Source organism: Mastigoproctus giganteus, chromosome 6, assembly GCF_048544385.1.
Source record: "Mastigoproctus giganteus isolate SK-2022 chromosome 6, ASM4854438v1, whole genome shotgun sequence".
NCBI classification, from domain to species: Eukaryota; Metazoa; Arthropoda; class Arachnida; order Uropygi; family Thelyphonidae; genus Mastigoproctus; species Mastigoproctus giganteus.
In genome coordinates this window covers 84,914,303-84,933,731 of record NC_143580.1, presented here as the reverse complement: position 1 = coordinate 84,933,731, position 19,429 = coordinate 84,914,303, and the positions used below count along the sequence as shown (strand labels likewise).

The window sequence follows — 19,429 nt, the reverse complement described above, 5'->3', positions numbered from 1 at the left end:
ATAAAAGAAATAGTGAAAAACAACGTGATTGTAATAAAAAGAATGAAAAATTATTACTTTAGCTGAAAAACGAAGTTATTAAAAAAACATGAAAGTAGTGCAAACCATGCGAAAATTGTACTAGATCTAGGATACCGTGAGTCTACTGTACGAACTATCTTGAGCCGTAAGGATGAATATAAAAGAAAAGTAAAGTTTCATCAACTTCTTTTGTTTTACAAAATACAGAAACAGAATTCCAATAATGATTGAAATGGAAAGTCTTTTATCAATTTGGATAGAAGATTGCAATCAAAAAAAGAATTCCATTATCTAAAGACAATATTCAGAGCAAAGCTATTAACATTTTTACTAAGCTCAAAGAAACAACATATCAAGTGGAGACTGAAATGCTTGTTGCTAGTTCAGGGTGGTTTGAACATTTCAAAAATCAAGCAGGACTGCATAATGTTAAAGTAACAGGGGAAGGTGCTAGAGTTGATGAAGATGCTGCAGCCAAATTTCCTGGAGAATTGCAAAAAATCATTCAGGATGGTGAATATGACAATCGGCAAATATTTAATGTAGCTCAGTGGTTCCCAACCTTTTTTGACTCGCGAACCCCTTTCAACATAATATTTTTATCGCAAACCCCTAAGCCTATATTACCTGAAATCGTATAAAAGTGCTGAATTTTCATTATAAAATATTTCCAGTACTACATTTTTATAAGTGACATTGCATAATAAAAATTATTATTAAGTATTATTTATGCTTTGTAAAGCAGTTATTGATTAGTCCAAACTAGATTTTGAACAGGCTAAGAGTAGAAAACTTGCTTCTTACCCTAATGGTAGCCGAGCATTATGGGCCTACAGATGCTTGACTATGATTGTGAGATGGCAACAGATGCATCTGCTAGAATTTGTTTGGTAATACAGTCAGTGACTGTGTTGTAGTAGCAGTAGTGGCATGTGATGCAAGAAAGCAAGTGTATTAGCTTATGCAGAATCAGCCAAAAAAAAAAAAAAAAAAAATCACACCATTCGCTCCAAATGCCTGTCCAGTTCCTCCTTAAATTTATTCAACCTATCAAATTCCACAACAACAGATGGAAGTTTGTTCCAGCAATTAACCACCCGCTGGCTAAAGGCAAATTTCCGCACATCTGTTCTACATCTATCTTTTTTTAAATTGAATTTATGCCCCCTTAGGTTCGTAATCTGAACAAGTGGAACGATCCCATCAGAATTCAGCGAGCTCAACCCATTCAAGGCCTTATACACCTCAATCAGATCACCACGCAGGTGCCCAGTCTCCAGCCACTGCAATTTGCAGAACTTAAGCCTCTCTTGGTAAGAGGATCCCTTCATTCCCCTCACCAATCTTGTTGCACTTCTCTGTACATGCTCAACAAATCAACATCCTCTCTAAAATGAGGCCTCCAGACCTGTACGCAGTACTCAAGGCGTGGCCTGATCATTGCCTTATACAGAGGAACAATCACCTCCTTTTCCCTGCTAGCAAAATTCCAATATATCTTTGACAAAACCCCATGAACTGCTCTGGCAGCCTGTCTGCATTGCTAAGAAAACTTCATCATAACTGACTGCACAATTACTTCCAGGTCTTTTTCATTTTCTACCGCCTTAAGTGTAATAACACACAGTTGGTACGTTTCTCTGGGGTTACTTCTACCCATATGCAGTACTTTGCATTTGTCAAGGTTAAATTTCAGTTGCCACTTCTTAGCCCATCTGCCCAAATTTTCTAGATCCTGTTGCAGTAGCACACTGCCATTACTGTCATTAACAACCCTGCCAACCTTTGTATCATCTGAAAACCTTTATCAATAAACAAAACAACAGTTGACCCAACACCGAACCCTGTGGGACTCCGCTAATAATATTAGTCCACAAAGAGCAGCACCCATTCATTACCACCCTTTGTCTTCTCCCACTCAATCATTCTTTTATCCATTGTAGCAACTTACCCTTAATACCATTCTGCTCCAGTTTGTACAATAGTGATCCATGCGCAACAGTGTCAAAAGCTTTCCTGAAATCCAAATATATGATATCAAAATTATTTTTTTGCATCCAGTTCCTTTGTAACCACATCTTATATCCTATCAAATTTGTCAGACACGACTTTCCCTTAACACACCCATGCTGTGTCTGAATTATTGCTGCAGTCTTGTCTAGATGATCCTGCAATGCATCTTTAACCAGTGACTCCATTATTTTACCCACAACAGAAGTTAAACTAACTGGTCTGTAATTAGTGGTGTCACCTTTCGATTCCCCCTTTGTAAATTGGGGATACATTTGCACATCTCCAGTCCGAGGGGACGTCCCCTGAATCCAAGGATGCTCTCATAATTATGGTTAAGGGTTTGCTTAGTTGCTTTGCCGCCTCCTTTAATATAACTGGATAAATCCCATCCACCAGGTGCCTTTCTTATGTTTAACTTCAACAATTTCTCCTCCACTTTGCTCTCAGTTATTACAAAATCATTAAGCACCCTGCTACAATTTGATAACCTTGTGGCATTTTCAAACCTTAATAACTCCTCATATGTGAATGCACATGCAAAATACTCATTCAGTTTGTTTGCTATCTCAGCAGGATCATCAACAGTCGAACCATCGATATCAAGTGGACCAATCAGATTCATCCCCTTCCTTTTAGAGTTTATATAAGTAAAGAAATCCTTGCTTTTTTTTTTTAGCATCCTTTGCCAAAGATTTCTCGTAATCTGCATTCGCCTGCCTAACCTCCTTTGTGACCTGATTACAGACTAGCTTATATCTGCCACAGGCTTCGGAGTCGCTTGATAATTTATATGCATCCCATGCATTTTTCTTCTCTGTCACAAGTCTCATTAGTTCATTTGATAACCATTTAGGCCCAAACCTTAAACAATATTTCTTAATAGGTATGAAACTTTTAGTAGCTTCCACGATTAATTCCTTGAATGCTTCTCACTTAGAATTTATTGTTGGTAACATCGTCAGTTGATCCCACTGTACAGAAGTTAAAAACTGTCTGAGACCACTGTACTCACCTTTACGGAAGCAAAATCCCTTTCCTTTACCCTTGATGGTAATTATATCTTTAAGTAAATCCCACATCAGTACACTGTGATCAATGCCACCTAGTGGTTCCTTTATCTGCAAATTCTTAATACACTGATAACCAGATCAAGAGTATTACCCTCTCTGGTTGTCTCTCGAACATGCTGCTGCAGAAAACAATCATCCAATAAATCCATAAAAGTCTTACTAGTGTGTGAGTGACCAACCCACAAGTTCCTGTCAATATCTGAGAAGTTAAAATCCCCCATTATAAGACATTCTGATTTACTAGCCCACTATTTCTCTGTACAATTTTTCATTGTACTCATTCGAGTCATTAGGCCTATAACACACTCCTACTCTTATTTTTGCTTTTGCGGTGCTTATGTCACACCAAACTGACTCAACAGTGCACTGTTCATCTATATCAACTTGATGCACTTCTTTTGATTTTATGTTTTTCTTAATTAACAGCATGACACCTCCTCCCTTCCTATCCTGTCTATCCTTTCTGTACACATTGTACTCCCCAAATTCTAACTCTGCATTCTTAATATCAGTGTAACATCATGTCTCTGATACCCGAACAATATTCGCTTTTGATGTCTTGACCAACACTTCAAATTCATCAAATTTGTTTACTATACATCTAGCATTGGTATACATGCAACCATTTTTATTCCTAGTAACCCTGACACATCCCATATACCCACCTGTTTCACGATGACTGTCATCAGTCCCTGAAACCCCCAGTACCCCTCGCTCCTTATTCTAATAGAAGTTGTGAAATGGATGAGATTTGATGATCTGATTATCAAAGATTACACGAGAAGTGTACTTCGCCAAATTTGCCTTGGAAAATTTCCATTTTACATTAATCTGTAAAATTTCCAATTTTACAGATTAATGGGCAGTGGTCAGTATTGAGTGGATTGCCAAGAGCTGTCCACTCAAAACTAAGAAAGAGGATCGGAGAGCACATAGAGAGATCTATTGTTGTTCCCATTTGGAGATGGATGTAGGTTGGTGAATCAGTATTTAGTAAGGCTAGATGTTGTCCGTAAATGAGCATTTCAACGAGTTGTTCTTATCCATCTGCAGCATTGGGAGAACCCCACAATGGATGGTATCCAATGAAATCACCTAATGAGCAGAAAAGGGTTGGCAACTGCAGAATAAGACCTTCAAGTTCATGGAGGTTTGTAAAGGAATGCATCTGCAAGAGACTCATGAATGTATGACAATGGCTACCCCACTGCGAGCATTATTTGCAACAGGTCTATCCAGTCAGAAAAGAGTATGATTTTTTTATGGAGGGAGATACCTGAGGCATTAAGTATGTCTCCTGTAAGCAGATGCCACCTGGATTATGATGCTTAATTATTTTGTGGATGTCATCAATATTACTATGAAAGCCTCTGCAATTCTATTTGACGACATTGTTCATTGTTTTGATTTAGATGAAGGTGCTGTCTGTCTGCTTTTTAAAAGTCTGTTTGAGGTGGTCAATTTTAATTTTCTCTTTTTTTTTTGTGAAAATAGGTCTTGTGTCTATTTTATCTTCTGGATGGATCTTCAGAATGGTTTTGGCCAGATATCGACTGGAAATTTCATTGGTATCCATAAGGAAGGAGTCAAATGGCTGTTTACTAATGGGAACTGAGTTCTCTGCCTGGACGGGTCTCAGAGGAGTTGCATGGGCAGCAGGCGGTTTCATGACTGGTGTGTTGAAATCTGTTGTTTTGAGGATTGAGGTAGAGAACAGAGCAAAAAATCGAGCACATTCAGAAATAGAGATGTTTGGTGGAATTGATGTATCAGTTTGGACTGATTCTGAAAGAAAGTGAAATTTTTTAGAGGTTTCAGCATATGTACATCTAGGCATCTGTAGTTTTAATTGCTTTCTTGCTTCTGGGAATGAGATTTTCTTTTCTATTTTATATTTCTGGATTTTTTTCTCATATTTCCACTGTTCACAATTTTTAGAGAAGGCTGTTGCAAATTGGAGAAAAACAAAGACTTGGCATTACAGTCAGCTTAGGCATCCATACTTTTGATCCACAGTTAAGACAGACAGTCACTTCGACAGACTGTTTGAGAGCGTCCAAATTTCTGACACTTACGACATCTTATTGAGTTTTGAATATGTAGGCAAATGCGACAGTGTAAATACCTTGCTTTCACTGATGAAGGCAGATTTCATAAGCTGAATGTCAGTATGATGCTGGCATTCATATGTCAGCAACATACTGACATATGAATGTCAGTATTCTAACTGAATAACATATGAATGTCAGTATTCCAACTCAAATCCACATCATATGTGGATTTGAGTTGGAATAACCTCGTCTCTTTTCAGCATAATTCTCTTTGCCTGTGTGGCTTTCTGATTCTGCAGTTACTGAACAATTTTTTCCTCTGAGACAGGATTGAGGATTTTTTCCTCATATTTCTCATTCATCAAGTCCCATTCTGAAATTACACCTATGAAGGCATGAAGTGTTGCATGTGCTGGCATCTTAACTGGAACTCCACCAAATCAGGTAAGTCTGAGTAGAGCTCAGTGTTTGGAGCTGGTGGATGATCTCAATAAGCAGGCGGACAGATTTCAGGTGTCGCACCATTTTTGGGGAACCAGCTATGCTGTCAAGACATTTCTGTATGAGAAATGGCAATAAATTGATTAAGCACTGGTTTGTTCATGAATGCACAATGAGAAAAAGAGTACAGGTAGTTCTTGACTTTACGAGTTAATTCGTTCCTAGCGTGTGCTCATAAAGTGGGAATTAAATCCCATAGTCATAATGTTAAAAATAGGGGTTACGTTCTCAACAATGAAATTAGTTAGCTAATTAGTTTATGTTTAAACAATGATTGATTTATCCAAGGAAATTAAAATGTAGCCTGCAAAATCAAGGAAATTTATAATAATAAAGAAATTATTTATGACTTACAAATTTTAAAGAATGTTTATTCTTCATCATCGACTAAATGCACACTCGATCACTTACTACTGGCTCGGTACTCGTTGGTTTGTTGCACAAGGAGTCGTCTTCTTCAGAAATGCTTCAAGGGGAGTTTGCATTAACATTTTCGAACGGAATGCACAAATTGCAACTAACACAATTTGGGCGGAGTCACAAGTTTACGAAGCTTAAAAAAAAAAGGAATTCAGAGAAGATTCTGAAAATTTGTTTTTTTATACGATTTAAGATTTGAATTTGAAAGTGTCTGCAATTCTGCCCAGACACGATAGGAGGGAGTATATGATGAGAGCCTTGTCGATCAATTCGGCCCTGGAAAGATTGTGCAAGGCTCAAGGGGCAGAATTTTTTCAGCCTGGACTGTACTTGTTAACAGGAGAGATTGCTTCTACAGGGATGGGATACACTTAAATAGAAAGGGTGCAAGAATATTTGCTGATGCTATCGAGGCAGTGTTAGGTGGGTCAGAAAACTGCTAGCTTGGGGGGAGACAAAGACTAATAGATTAACAGTAGCCACTGGCAGAGGTGAAAGAGATTCTTGCACTGCTTCTATTGAAATGAGCAGAAGCCTGAAAAACAAGATGCAGGATATTTCAGAGACTGCTGGAAGTCATTGTGGAACAAGTAAACACACGGGTTGTGTTAGGGTAGCTAAGAATAGAAACAGGTGCACGTATACTTGCGTGTACACCAATGCTAGAAGTTTAGTAAATAAATTTGATGAATTTGAGGTATTGCTCAAAACATCAAAGGCAGATATTGTTGGGATATCAGAGACATGGTGTCACACAGATATAAGGAATGCAGAACTGGAATTTGGGGAGTACAACATCTACAGAAAGGATAGACAGAATAGGAAGGGAGGAGGGGTTATGCTATTAGTTAAGAAACACATAAAATCCAAAGGACTTGGATTTGCAGTTAGAAAATTGTCAGAGTCCATGTTTTGCTCATTTTGGCCCTGGGGGTTTTTTTTTTTACCATCCAGGTTTCTGGCCCGTCACGGGGAGGCAGGAGCAGAATCACAAGGTGACCAAGTGGCTGGGTGAGTTAGTACTGTTAGAAACAACAACAAAAAAAAAAAGGTGGATTTGCTTTCTGGGATTTTGCCCACCTCTTGTAGTGCAAAAGAGCTACTCTAATTTACAAATAAATAACAAATATTAATAACAGCTCCCCTAAGTAATTTATTTTATTTTGTGGCACCCCTACTCAATTTTCTGCCTGTTAGATCTGATTCTGTGTGTGTGTGTGTGTGTGTATATATATATAGCTAAGATTAAAAAATGTTATATTATAATTATTATAATAATATAACTATAAACAAAATTACAATTCATAATACAAATTATATATATATATCCAAAGTATGTAAAATGCATAATCAATAAACTAAATATAATAAATATATCAAATTTAATTTAATAAATAAATAAACCAACACTGTGCCAATGTTGTGGCCAATACGGATATATCTTACAATCCTATAGACTTTGCCATTACTACTCATGAAATTACTGAGCTGGACGCTTATAATAAGATTAATAACAGCCATTTAAAAATTCAATATTTGCAATAACCCGCTATGTCTAACCTGTCCATCCATGAGCAGTAAACATCACACTAATAACTTAGACGCTCCAATATTTTGCCATACCAGTGGGGTGTGTTTACCTCATTAATTGCAATAAATGTGAAGCTAAATATATTGGACAAATAGGAGGGGAATTGCATATTAGAATAAACGTACATAGATCACACATTAAAAATTCCATGAACATTAAAGACATTGAATTACAGCACTTTCAAGTACACTGCTTTAATAATACCACTATATTAGCTATAGAAAACAACCATAGTACTAGGCTAGAAATAGAAAATATCAATATATTAAAATATAAAACGCTTTATCCATACAGTCTCAATAATAAATTTAATGGGCATTGCTATACCAACAACAATATACACGATACTTGCATATATAAACTCTTTCAAATAGTAAAAAGACCTATAACTTAAGCTAATAGAGTAATAAAAACCAATAATAATAAAATAACTCGTACAGGTAAGATAACATGTGATTTTGCTGATATGTTAATTAATTGGGATAAACCTATTATACATATCAAGCAGATTCACAATTTTACCTTCGGGTTGAAGCATAGCAAACTCAGAGCACTCACCAAAATCAACTCTACATATAAGCATAATAATATACACCTCAACCACCTACTTAAGGATATTTTTAAATTTATGTTAAATAATAAAACTATGGTTACTAATGAATACATTAATATTAAATTCAGCATCGCTATATTGGATCATATATGCTTAGATAAGATTATCAACATATACAAACATGAATTTCCTATTACAAATGCACACATCTACACCAGATTCAGCTATAATAAACCATTTGGACTTACAGTCTGTAATTACAAAAAAATTGCTAGCAAACTAGTTAATAGTGATATTGACGCTGAATGCTATTGCCATCTACCTCAATATCAGGACTATGCAGACAAACACCATAAACATATCATCACTGGAGATTTAAGTATCATAGACTACCTCGATCTGCGCGAAATCCTTTCTTTTGGTTTTAAATTTCATCCAAAAACTTACAGCAATACCAAAACGATTATCAAACAACTACACTTAGATCTAATGCAGTTCTGCCAAAACTATCATACAAACACAACATACCTTTAGAAGCTTTCCACATTTAGCTTACACTTGCATACCAGGCTATTGAAAAACAGATAAGGTTAATATACAACAAATTACCACCCACTAAGGTTTTCAATCTAGCCAATATTAAACAGAATCTTAAAAAGATACAAAACAGGTTTATTATTACTACTATTGACAAAGCCTCTAATAATTACAGCATAATATGTAAAAAATTTTACACTACTAAATGAACTAAACAATAGTCCTACATACAAATTAGTAATCGACAAATGCAACTCCATTAACTAAGAAAATACTGGCCCTGTATAAAAAGTTAAAGTTAACTAACCATAACACGATGTATCCTTACATATACTGCATACCTAAATTTCATAAAACACCCACTTGTTTTAGATTTATCACTTCGTGTAGAGACAGCTATGCCAAGATTCCACTTCATGAGCTCATTCACCTACTAAAAATTATTTTCAACAATATAGTTATTTCTAATATTATATTCAATAATAGCCCGATATTAAATTACCTAAATACTAATAAAGACAATAATACTATAGAACATATTAATACATACGACTTTAATAACTTGTTTACCAGTATCCCTCATAACAGCCTAAAAACCGTGTTTAGCGATTATTACAACAAATATAAAAATATATTACCATGTCAGAAATACTACTGGGACGACCTCATTAACCTTTGTATTTTCAACAACTACATATTTAATGGCAGCAACATATATAGATAACACATAGGCATTGCTATGGGAGCCTGTAGCTCTTGCCTAGTAGCCCAACTTATACATTCACCATCTTGAAAATAGCTTTAAACAGGACATTATTCTATAAAGATACATAGATGATTTGATTGCTATTAACATAACTAACTTCCTCACAGAAGCTATTAAACACTACCCGCCTGAATTAATATTAGAATGTACTAACAGAAACAGTTCTAAATCAGCTACCTTCCTAGCCTTAGACATACACATAGTTAATAATACTATACACACCAAACTGTATGACAAACGTAAAGAATTTCAATTTAATTCCATAGACCTCACCAATTGGAACTCTAACATCTCCAAACGGAGTCATAGAAATATAATAGTCGCACAAGGTATCAGAAGAACATGCATATGTAACAAGGTAGATTACATTATAGATTTCAGATCTAAGTTAACAAAAAACGGATTCCCACACCATATTATTGCACGATACCTACATAAAGCTATTTTGATAGCTTTTAACAAAAGGCACAATAACCTTAACCCACATCTTATTATGGATAAAATCTTGAGCAGCACTTATACAGCATAGAATATGTAGGTGTATTTCGTTGAAGTTACTGTTGGCATAGGTAGCTTTTGTTGGACATGTATATATGTACATAGTAGGCACTGCCCATGGAGTAAGCTATATATAGCTTACATTCATTGAAGAAGTCGTACCTATATTTACTCTATGGGTAGAAACCTATTCTATTATCCTCTATGATGCCTCCTAGAACTATCTATTTGTTAACATTACCATATGCTAGTTCCATATTTATATACAAAATTGCAGAGGACGCTATAGATTTTAGAATTAATTTTGGCTATTTAGTGACATTAACTACAGTTACCAGGGGGAGCTTCGATCGGTTAAGTATGCATATATGCTACACGTGCGGCCTTATTCTTTCTTACATTTTCTTTGCAGTGGTAAGCATTTTATATATATAAATTTATCTTATACTTATTGACTATTATTGTTATATCTAATAATCAGGATCCCTTACTATAAGGGACAGGAAGTTATGCTCCCAGTTTTATCCTAAGTAAAATTATGCTTCACCTTTTCTATGCTTTTTACCTTTTACTGTAATAATTCTACTTTTCATACCTCATGAACTATTAGAGTAATTCGAGAGGGATTGAGGTACTATATCTATACTTTTCTCTACTTCCGTTCGCCTTCTTTAGCTTATGCTACTATTGCTTCTTGTTACTTTTAGCGTATGCTACTAATACTTATGCTACCTATACGATATATAATATACCACATATGTATATGTTTAACAAAGGATGGATCTCTTTCTACATTAGCTACATATTATTATGTTTTTGTAAATTAGCTATCCGTCGGGCTAACAGTCATCTAGCCAGCTAACTACTAAACTGGAATATATTAATTTTAGTTAACTGTAATATATTTTGGTTTTGTGATCCAATACTACATTACCTTAATTTGGTATTGCTATCTCATACTACATAGCTATATTCTGGACACCGTTAAGCTGGACAATGACTACAGAAATGGATAGCCTGTTAATTATGGTTGATACATTGAGAGGGTTAGCTCTCGAAAAAGTCCCTTTCAATGTGTCTATATACCTATAATTAACATAATTTTATTTTATAATATAATTTTGATATGTAAGGTTTTGCCTTATGTTATATTGCATATATATATTTTTTCCAGGTTGCTGTAGGCGCGTACATAGGTTCTTATGTTTCTTGGGCCGTTATATTACTGGTTGGTTTCTCGGTATACACTATAACCTGCTAAATTTTGATTATAAATACACCATTAGACTACCACTAAAACTAACATCTTAAATAATAAAATAATATATATATATATATATAATAATTTTATTCTTTATATAGTGGTACTAAATAAACATCAATTATAGATCACCACAAAATTAAAAAGATACTGTATGCCTTTTATAATGAAATAAATATATAAATAAAAAAAAATAAATAAATAATAAATTTAAGTCACTTAAACCCAAATTACATGACACCCCTGGAATATTGTTGCAGCACTCCAGTTAAAGACCACTGACTTAGAGGCTTTCTGGAGATAACGTTTTGAGAAACGCACAGAAATTGCTTGGCCATGGAACACTTGGTGCCAGGGCCAATGTTTCAATGCTCTGTGTTATATGCTAAGTGTATCTCTCATTAGTCACAGCAAGTGTACTGCCACTAAAGGTAACCGTAAATTACAAAAGAATTCTGAAAATTTTAAATCATTTACTTGAGTAACAGAACATAATGGACAGTATCAAGTTTCTCTCCTGCTCTTTGTTTGAAGAAGCTTAAAAGGTATGTATGCTTGTCAACACTTCATAAATTCAAATTATTTAGGATTTTACAACCCATCAGTTGGCTGGTGTAAGCAGTTTGCAGTAATAGTACTATACTGGACCCAAAGCCAAGCTGAAATATAGTAATACTGCCAAATGATGCAAAGAAAGCAAATTTATATAGCATCAGCCAAACACACACACACACACACACACACACACACACACACACACACACACACACACACACACACACACACACACACACACACACACACACACTTCACCAGTCCTTACTCTCCAAGAAGTTGTCTAGTTCTTCCATGAATTTATTCAAACCATCCACTTCCACAACAAATGGAAACCTATTCCAACAATCAACCACTCCTGGCTGAAGGCAAACTTCCGCATATCTACCTTGCAGCCATCCATCCATCCTTCCTCAACTTAAATTTATATCTTCTCGTGTGTAGTCTCAGCAAGAGAAAGAATGCCATTCATACATTCAGCTTAATCAATCCATTCAAGGCCTTAAACACTTTAATTAGATCGCCCCACAGGTATTAGTATTAGTAACAGCCGCATGGTGCAAGAAAGCCTATGGCTTATGCTGCACCAGCCAAAAAAAAAAAAATCCTAACAAAACAATGATAAAAACAAAAAATAAATAAAATAAATAACTAAATAATAATAATTAATAAATAAAAAAAAAAATAAAATAAAATATAAATAAAAAGGAAATTAAACCTATCATCCTATGCGCTTCCCTTACCCGAAAGTACTATCCAGATGACCTTTGAATTTCCACAAACTGTCGGCTTCTACCACCCATGAAGGCAACTTATTCCAGTAATTTATAACTCGCTGGCTAAAATAAAACTTCCTGCAGTCCAATCTAAACATTACCACCCGTAACTTGAATTTATGTCCCCTAGTTCTAGCATCATTTATAATCTTGAAAATTTTGTCCTCATTCATTTTACTGATGCCTCTCAGAGCCTTCAACAACTCAATCAAATCTCCTCTAAGGTGTCTAGTTTCCAAACTCTGCAACCCACATATTTGAAGTCTTTCTTCATAAGGACGCCCTTTTGCCGATCTCACCAGGCGAGTTACCCTTCTCTGCACCCTTTCAAGAAGCTCGATGTCTTTCTTTAAGTGCGGTCTCCATACTTGAACACAGTATTCCAAGTGTGGTCTAACATAAGCCTTATATAATGGGATTATCACGTCCCTATCTCTACTTGCAAAAGTTCGATAGATCATCGATAGGACACCATGGGCCTTCCTTTCAACCTGTTTACAATGCTCAGAGAATTTCATGTCTGACCGTACCGTAACACCCAAGTCCCTTTCCTCCAGTACTGGGTTTAGTTGAACTCCACCAAGTGAATAAGTTATTTTGGGATTATTGTTTCCCAGGTGTAATACCTTACTTACACTTTGTTGGATTAAAGCATAGCTGCCATTTTTCTGACCATTCCTGAAGTCTATCTAGGTCTCTCTGAAGAAGCTCAGCTTGACAGTGATCATTAACTACTCTACCAATTTTAACATCATCTGCAAATTTAGACATCACGCCCTCTATCCCTTCATCAATGTTGTTTATGAAATTTAAAAACAACAGTGGTCCTAATACTGATCCTTGGGGAACCCCACTTCTTAAATCAACCCAACCTGAGGAATAGCCATTTATCACAACCCTCTGCCTCCTGCCCTGAAGCCATCCTTCTATCCATCTAAGGATTTTCCCAGTGATTCCAACCTGTTCCAGCTTATAAAGCAACCGCTCATGTGGGACTGAGTCAAAAGCTTTGCTGAAATCTAAATAAACAATGTCGAAATTATTCCCTAAATCCAGCTCGTGAGTGACACTTTTCGAAATAGCGAACCAGATTTGTTAAAGATGATTTTCCCTTTACAAAACCATGCTGAGTATCCTTGAGAAATTCAATTCGATCCAAATGATCCTGAATTCCACCCTTGATCATTGCCTCCATGATTTTCCCTACTACTGAAGTCAGACTGACAGGTCGATAATTTCCAACTTCACTTTTAGAGCCACCCTTATGTATGGGAGATACATTTGCACTTTTCCAATCCAAGGGAATCTCCCCAGAGTCTAGTGATGCTCGCATAATTAGCCTCAATGGTTCAATGCACTCGCTTGCCGCCTCTCTTAAGATTATAGGGTATATTCCATCAACTCCAGGAGCCTTACTGGTCTCTAGGCTCGAAAGTTTTTTCATTAAATAATCTTGCGAAATTTCAATATCATTAATTACATATTTTTTAACTTCGCTCCCACAATTTCCCATTGCCACAAAAGGCTTTTCATTTGTAAATATCGATGCAAAATAACTGTTGAGTTCATCTGCAATGGCATCTGGTGTATTTATTACTATCCCCTTTCCCTTACGTAAAGGTCCGATCTGGTTTGTCCTGCTCTTCTTGGCATTTATATATGTGAAGAATTCTTTATCCCCCCTCTTTGCTCTGTTTGCTAGTGATTTCTCATAAACTGTCTTTGCCTGTCGAACCTTTTCTGTGGCTCTATTACAGATCACCTTGTAGCTGTTATAGGCTTCAGTACTTTTTATTGCTCTGTAACCTTTCCATGCCACCTTTTTCTGCTCAAGTAATGTGGCAACTTCACTATTCATTGAACTTGGAACCCTTCTCGTGGAGTATTTTTTTAATGGTATATACGCATTCAAGGCATCTGTGATTAATGTTTTAAAAGCGTACCACAGTTCAATTGTATTCATTCTCTGCGCGATATCTACCCAGTTAATAGAGGCCATGTAGTACCTTAAGGCATCGTAATTTCCTTTTCTGAAATTAAACCCATTCCTTTGCCTTTTACTTCTGCTACCTCTTTCGTCATCATACACCGTAGAACTCCGTGATCACTTCCTGCTACTGGTTCCTCTACTATCAGCCCTGTTATGTCATCTGATTCATGTGTGATGATGAGGTCTAGGATATTCTTTTCTCTAGTACTTTCCCTGACATGTTGATACAAATAACAGTCATCTAGTTGATTTAAAAATTTTGTTCCCCATGTCGAGTTTCCTTCCCATTTACTCCAATCAATTAGAGGCAAATTGAAATCGCCCATAATAAGGCATTGACGCTTACTTGCCCATTCCATTTGCATGTAGAGGCTTTTGTCATAATCTTCACAATCACCTGGTCTGTAGATAACTCCTACTCGCATTATACCTTTGTTTCCAACTATCTCACACCATACAGACTCTATACTAGCATGTGAAATGTCTGAATCCGGGAAAGCTATCGTCGCACTCAGGCTGCTTCTGATAAGAAGCATTACCCCACCACCCCTTCTATCTACCCTATCCTTCCTAAATACATTATACAAGCCGTACTGAAACTCATCATCCCCAATTTCCGGGTGGCACCACATCTCTGTAAGCCCTATTATGTCCGCGTTACTTGTTTTAATCAGCAGTTCGAATTTGCTCATTTTATTGACGACACTTCTAACGTTACTGTATAAACAATTAAGATTTACTGTTCTTGTATATTTAACAACCCTAACACAACCCTTGAAGTTTTTTAGGCTCTCTTCCCTGATATTAGCTACCCGCTCACGTGAAACGTCTTTGCCCCCTGAACATCTAGATAATATGTCCAGTTGGGGTAACAGATAAGAACTCTTAAGGTATGTGCAAGAGTTACATTGACCAATATTATCAGATAAACGCGTGTCAGTATTACCTACATCCCCCCCTAACTAGCAGTTTCCCTGAACCTTTAAGGTATCCTCAATAATACTGGCAAAAACTTTTGCACCACCTTTGTTTAAGTGTATCCCGTCTCTACAAAACAAATTCCTTCTACCTACAAGTGTGGGCCATGCTGATAGAAATTTACCCCCTAAAGCCTTGCTGATTCCTTCAAGTCTTGAGTTAATCCACAAGGCTCTTAACATATAATCCCTCCTATCGTGTCTGGGCAGAATTGCAGACACATAGACATTATGGCCTAGCTCGCGACATTTCCTCAGCATGGTCCTGTATTTTTCCAACAAATCCTCAGATCGTGTACATTTAATATCGTTTGTCCCCACATGAATAATAATATTTTCTTTACCCCCTTTAAAATCTGACAGTCTGTTGGTGACATCATCAATAGTTGCTCCCGGCAGACATACCCTGGTTCTGCTCCACCTATCTTTATTACAAAAAATATTCCCCATTTCCCTGACAATGGAGTCTCCTAATAAAACAATGTCCTTTTTAACCAGAGTAGTTTGCACTTGGTTTTTCTGTTTTGAGGCTCGAATCGGGTGTGCATCACTTTGTAGATTGCTGGAGTTTTGAGTCCCTGACGAGCTCCGAGATGCATTATTTTCGAGGGCAAGCACTCGTTTTTTCAGGGACTCAAATTGTTCCATCAGTGCACCAAATTGTAATTTAAGATCGGTGCACTCCTTACATCGATCACAAAGAAAAGAATCCCCAGGTGAGGTAGGATTAGTCTAGTCTCTCTGCAGAACTGTTCTCTTCACCAATCTGGCTGCCCTTCTCTGCACCCATCAACCTGCCAACCTTTGTATCATCTGCAAAATGTGACATTATGCTTTATATACCTTCATCAGTATTATTAATAAATATTGAAAACAACAATGGTCGCAGCCATGGGTGCCAGCAGGATATTTTGCAAGGTGGTGAACGTGGGAAATAAATATTTTGTTCGACAAATTTTTGAATACATGCAATATCTTATATTTCAATAAATTAAAAATATTAAAAACTGTATATTACTTCGAAATCCAAAGGTGGTGCACTTGCAACACCTTGCACCATGCTGCTGGTGCCCATGGTCCCAGCACTGAACCCTAGGGAACTCCACTGATAACGTTAGTCCATGAAGAGCAGTGCCCATTGATAACCGCTCTGTCTTCTTTCACTTAACCATCCCCTTTATCCATAGCAGTAACTTGCCCTTAATGCCAACATTGCTCTTGATTATACAGCAGTCTTATGTGCAACAGTATCAAAAGCCTTCCTGAAATCAAAATATATGGATTTCAGGAGATAATGGGTTAGACAAGCTAAAGAAGATTATGAGAAATCCTGGGTCAGGAATGCAAATAAAGGTAGCAAAGAAGTAAAGGGAGGAATCACACTGGCCCACTAGTATGAATGGCAAAACTATCGGTGATCCTGTTCTAATGAAAAACTAAACATACTTCGCATCTACATTCACACATGAAGTGTTTAGGGATGGGTATATCAGAAGTATATAACTAGGAGGTAAATGATTTTACGATGTTTAAATAGTTAAAGAAGTATTGAAGGATCACCTTAACAGGGACGGAATTATATGGAAATCACAACATGGGTTTAAGGAGGGGATTCCTGTCTGACCAATCTGATTAGTTACTATGACACAGTAAAAAAAAAAAGAAATGGATGCAAATAATAATTTTGACTTCATGTATTTAGATTTCAGTAAAGTTTTTTATAAAGTTCCACACTGCTATGGACAAAGGTCTGTTTGTTTGTTTGTTATTTGGTTTTTAGGAGAATTAGCAACTAAGGCCATATTCCTCCGGGGATATGTGGTGGTCATTCCCTGACCTTTCTGCATCCTCCATATTTGGTGATCACGGGCTCAAACCCTAGCCTAATCAAGAAGCGTGTGCTACGCACTGCTGCTCCTGCCCACCTGGCTATGGAGGCGCCTATGGATAAAGGGATGGTTGAGCAGTAGAAGACAGAAGGTGGTCATAAATGGGTGTCATTCTTCATGGACTAATGTTATTAGTGGAGTCCCTCAGGGTTCAATGCTGGGCTCCTTACTGTTTTCAATATTTACTAATGGTACTGATGAAGTCATATCAAGCTTGCTGCCTAAGTTTGCAGATGATAGAAAGGTTGGCAGGGTGGTTAATTTGGTCTTGTTGCATATTACTGCAACAAGACCTAGAAAAACTAGGCAGGCAGGCTAAGGAGCGGCAGTTGAATTTAACATTGATAAATGCAAGATACTGAATGTAGCATCAGTAATTCAGAATAAGATAACAATTAGGTGGTACCACGCTGAACGTGGTATAGAACAAAAGATATCTATGGAATAGTTGTACATTCTGACATGAAGTTTTCTGAACAGTGTGGACAGGCTGCAAGACAACTCAAGGGATTTTTTCAATTTTACACAGGAATTTTAGCAGCAGGGACAAAGAAGTACAGGCACTCCCCAGCTATGTAATACTAGACTTATGTAATACGGAAATTCGACTTTATGTAAATTTTTGCTGGCCAGTGCAAACTTAAAAAAATCGTGGAAATGTATTTTGCATCCTGTAGGAATAAATGGAGGTATCATGAAAATATTGTAATCTGAACCCAATACACAGGGTTTTTTTTGGTAATTCGTTCCAAGACCTTAGAAATTGAAATTTTCGCTATATAACTAAGCTATTTATCTCTCTAAAAGGTCATTTTTATAATGGAAATTGCACTACGCTTTCATTGTTAGCATATGTTCCTGTTATAAGAATCAATTTTGAATGCCTTTGTGATATTTTTCTAAAGCACGTTTATGGAGGTCACTACCATAAAACAATAAAAACAATTTGCACTTTTGCGTTTATTGGACTTTTCTGTTAGCGCAATCTATTATAAACAGGTAGTAAACTCGATCTTATTGCATTTGCGATATTACCGATAACTGGAATCCTGTGGGTTTTTATGGTGAAATGAGTTCCCCTTCACTGAAATCTTCAAAAAACATAAATAAATTTTCAGAATCTTCTCTTCATTCCTATTTACTTATTACAATGGTGGAGGGAAAGGGACCAATGGAAAGTGCCAGTGCTGGCAGTGCTAGGAAAAGAAACAAAGTTGATTTAGAAATGAAGATGATTAATAAAAAAGTACAAAGCAGGGCAAAGTTTGTCATTTATTGCACGGAATTAGGTCTCACTGCTTCAACAGTGAATACTATTTTAAGGGACAGTGTGCGTATAAAAGAACATGTTAAAGGATCAAAGCATTTAAGATCAACAGTGATTACAAAACAGTGTTCACGTGTTATATCGAAGATGGAAGAGCTATTAATGATATGGATAGAAAATCAGATTCAGAAGCAAGTGTCCCTGAGTCCAATGGCCATTGAAGCATAAGCAAGAAGTATTTATGAAGATATTAAGGATAAGTACAGTGAATCCCAAGCCAATTTCGTGGCAGGCAACAGGTGGTTTTATAGGTTCAAGCATCAAGCTGGTTTCCAAAACATTAAAGTATGCGGTGAAGTCGCCATAGTTGATTCTGCAGCTGCAGAGAAATTTTGTGATGTGTTGGAAAAACACCTAAATCTCCACAGCCCTGAACTTCTGCAGTGGCCTACTTATCAGCTGGAGAATTAATTCTGGCAATGATGCTCTTAAGGTAAAACTTGCTGGATTATGCCTGTCGCCTCTCTCTTTTTGTAATTTTGTACACTTTTATAATTTTTTTGTGCATGAGATAAAAAAAATTTAATAAATAGTTCTATTTACATGTTTGTCAAACATTTCATTTTTGCTTCAATCAAATTCGGTGTGCATAGTTGTGAGTGCTGCATAAGCATTTAGGGGAAATTCCAACTT

At 36.5% G+C, this 19,429-nt stretch overlaps 1 protein-coding gene across 5 annotated transcripts in view; it reads right to left on the bottom strand.

The window, feature by feature from the left end:
- Positions 1-19,429, bottom strand: part of mRNA-cap (RNA guanylyltransferase and 5'-phosphatase mRNA capping enzyme) — a 548,400-nt gene that overhangs the window by 46,540 nt on the left and 482,431 nt on the right. The gene's annotated exons all lie outside the window — the stretch shown is intronic.